This window comes from Quercus robur, chromosome 4 (assembly GCF_932294415.1).
Source record: "Quercus robur chromosome 4, dhQueRobu3.1, whole genome shotgun sequence".
NCBI lineage: Eukaryota > Viridiplantae > Streptophyta > Magnoliopsida > Fagales > Fagaceae > Quercus > Quercus robur.
This window is the reverse complement of record NC_065537.1, coordinates 39,219,140-39,223,183: the sequence shown is the minus strand read 5'-3', so window position 1 is coordinate 39,223,183 and position 4,044 is coordinate 39,219,140.

Genomic DNA, 4,044 nt, shown 5'->3' with positions numbered 1-4,044 from the left:
TGCTACAAAGGCTTTCAGCTCGGCAGTCTTGGCCGCCAGGTCTTTCTTGGTTTCCTGGAACTTTTTCTCTAAGGCTTCTTTCCTCTCAGTTATGACCTTAGTATTCTCCTCGCCTCAAAGTGAAGCTTCTCGGACTTGGACATCTTATTCATCACGTCTGAGATCTTCTTGAGAAGATCTTTGTTATCCATGGTCAGCTCCTCCAACTTGGTCTTAGTTGCCAAGTACCTACTTTTCACCACCACGGAACATTGATAGCCTTGCAAACTAGGAGTTAGAAACAAAAGTAGCTCAAGGGTAAAGAAAAGAAAGTAGAAGGGCAAATAGGTTACCATGATTGCATCCCTCTTCATGTTGAGAAGGAGGGCATCATCTTGCTACTGCTCCCAGTGACTCATGTCTTTTGGGAGAAGTGTTTTACCCATGCACTTAACCACATAACCCCCACAGCCCTCCTTCTAGGGCCTGACTCTATCCGTAGCAAGAAGAGGTTCCCCGTCCACCATAAAGGTCCGGTATAAGCCAGAGTCCCCGCGATGTCTATAAGAGCACCACCCTCTTCAATTGGGGAGCTTTCGAGGTGAAGGACCGTCACTTGGGGCCCTGAATTTCCCCTCTCCCCCCTTTGACATTTTCGTCCACCTCGTGATCCTCAGGGCAGAGTAGTAGACACCGAGGTAATTTATGGAGTGGTGGGAGTAAAGAGGGCATGACCTTAAGGAACAGGTGGATTTTGGACTTGAACTGTAGAAGGATTAGTCAAAATCTGGCTAAGGGTGACCTAAGACCTTTGTAAGACATCTCAGTCGTACTACCTTCAGTAGGAAGAGTGGTAGGAGCATCGAATACTTGGGTCCTGGTTTAGGGACTTTGCGAGGAAGAATTTCCCGTTCTTTTTCTTCTTCTCTTGCATGGTTGTTTAGTAGGAATAGCAACCATCACCCCGAGGTTTACTGGGGTAAAAGTAGGGGGAGAGTTGCTACACCTTCTTCCTTCTTCCTTCCATGCTCTCTCAGTCGGGGATAGAATGTATCCCTTTACTCGGACGTCAATGTACGAGAGCAATGGGTCCTTCTGTGTGATTGCTTTTCCCTCCAATATACGAGAGTATATCCAGGGATGAGATATGCAGCCCGAAGTTTTCATCCAAATAAGCATATATTAGGGACCTCAATAGCCTATTCAATTCCGTGGAATTAATCAACTGCCTTTTCTTTTGAAATGCATGGTCCTTTGAAAAAATTAGTGAATAATACAAAAATTAATACGGGAGATGAAATTAGATAAACCGCACAAGCATTTAAAAAGAGAAAAGTAAAGGAAGTTCCTAGAATCTCTACCCACCTGCTCTACCCATGGTCGAAGGATAGTGGATTCCGTCGGGACACCAATTCCCCGAGATGATCAGGTAGTCCCCTTTTGTCTCTTTGTCAGAATCTAAAAGACCCGATATAAGTCTTACCTCTCTGTGCCGGGTTTTAAAGTAAAACCCCGAGATTTTGCTATCCTAGAAACTATATACATAGTTGATATCATGCTTAGTTAAATTAAGGCTGAGCCTTTTATTAAGCTTGTTTACACTAACTACCTGAAGACTTGATCACGTAGGTTGCTTGGATTGGAAAAGAAGTCCGGGTTCAGTCAATCAACAAAAAGCCCGGTTAGAGGAAGAAGTTAATGATGGCATTGTTGATCTTATCCCTTTCCATCCTAGAGGACATAGTCAACCTCCTACTAACTAATCTAAACACGTTAGGGGTACATTGGTTCGGGAAAACTTTAAAATGCCTTGAAAAATTGGTTAATAATCTACTTATAGGGATCCTAACCCCACCCTTTACGAAAGCTACTAGAGGAATAATAACTCTTCCTTCCCCCCTTGAGAATTCTACCTTTGACTCAGAGCAATAACTCACCTCTACGCCCTCAGGAATCTCGTATACTCTCTTAAACTCAGCTAACCTCTCAGGCGTATCTACCATAGATTTAAACTTACCCATTATCCTAACCCACAGACAGATCGAATGAACCAAAAAAAAAAAAAAAAAAAAAAAAGGAGAAGAGATAGAAAAAGACTTACTAATTGTGGACAAAGCATTATAGAAAAAGGCTTACTAACTGTGGACAAAGCATTTGGGGTCGCCTGAAGGTAATCGGAAAAATCTATATATTGAAAGAAAGAAGGAAATAAGGACAAACTCAAAGAGAAGCTCAGAGGGAAATTTAGGAAGAGAAAGAAATGGGAACTCTGAAACTAGTTTGAGTTCCCCCTATATATAGGGGAGTAAGGAGTGGGAAACGGCAGAGAATGACTCCTGGTTTCCCGCACCCTCTTAATTCCCCAAACCTTCATTTGGCCTCCTAAAAATACGCATGTCACTCATTTGGGAAGGGGAAACCCAGGCACAACTGGGGAAATTAATGCCTAATGATGCCACCTCCCATCAATGACAATTAATGATTACCCCCCATTTATCTTGGGCCACGATCTCCATGTTAACATTAATGACGTAGAGATCGTGGGGGGCTATTATTGGGGGGCCGGGGGGGGGGGGGGGGTGGTGAACTTGGTTTCGGGTCGAGGCCCAAAAGCTAGAAGGTCATATTTGAAAAAAATGAGCTAGGCCCATCAATGTGGATACAAGCTAGGGCATCTGATGAGTCACAGGTAACTCACCAGAGCAATTCCCATGGAGATCCGAATCAGGCACCAATACCAAAACTTTTATCCATGGTAATAAGCATGGATGGCCCTTTAATGGAAAAGAATGGGACTGCAGGTAATTGTTTCCCTTTTAATCCACAATGCTACTTCCACCAGATTCGTCTCGAGAAACACCCTGAAAGGATAAGGATCACAAAGATAGTCACCTCCGCATTAATGAGAGGTTCTCTACCTAATCTCTTCCACATTGAATACATATAGGATAACCTAAACAATGCAGACACCTCCAAAAGTCTTATTTTATGATGAAAGGTGGGTAAAGTCGAGGGGCGATGCGACAAGTATCCCAAAAATTTGGCTGAAAGCAGGCCAGTTGGGGAGATAAGGGAAGAAGAAATGCCTATAAAAGGGGTGGATGCTACAACAAAGTGGGGGTTTGGGAAATATTAAGAGAAAAATCTGGGGAAGAACTAGAGAGAGAGCCATACTGTATTTTTTCTTTTCCCACTTACTCCCTACACCTCGGGAAAATGGTTTGTGCATCCTAGAACATCTCATCTTAACCCCTACTTTCTTAATCAGTTGTTTGAGCCTCCTACTGTGAGATTTTTACCTTAAGTATATGATAATAAATTGTGTAAGTCAATTATCTAGACATTTTTATTATACAACGTGCATGTTTGGGTTTATTTTCCCACAAGACAAAATCATAGTAATTAAAAGGGAAGCTTAGTGCAATGAATTTATCATGGTATAGTGCAGGCTATATCTTCCTGAAGCTTAGCTATTTAGTTAAGCGTGTGTTTGATTCCAAATTAAAAAGCTAACTTATTTTACTATTTAGCTTATTTTTGCTACTATTTATGGACCCTATTGCACTTTTTGATTCTATTCATAAGTCCCACGTACTATTCATGGATCCTATTGCATTTTTTGATACTATTCATGAGTCTCACGTACTATTTCAGCTCACTTTTATTATTATCTACAGTATTTTCAGCAAAAAAATTTTAGTTTCAGCAAAATAAACTGTTCTCAAACGAACCCTAAAATTGAAAGATGGACCACACTACACTGTGAGAGACAGAGAAACACTGAGAAAGGCATTAAAACGTGGTGGTGGGAGCCTAATCAAGTTCCATGATATATAGACATTGAACTTGGACTCTGTGCTTGACCCATCTCTATCTCAGGCTCTGTTTACTCTGAAGGCTTGCTTGAACCTCCAATCTGCTTTCAAAATTTTCAAGCACTTAGTCATAACATAAACAACCACCTACTTAAAAAGTGCTTTAAAGGTGAAGATCTGTTATTGAATCTTTAATCCCACCTTTGCAAAAAGAAAAGGGGATTTATCAATTATAATAATCAGGATTTAG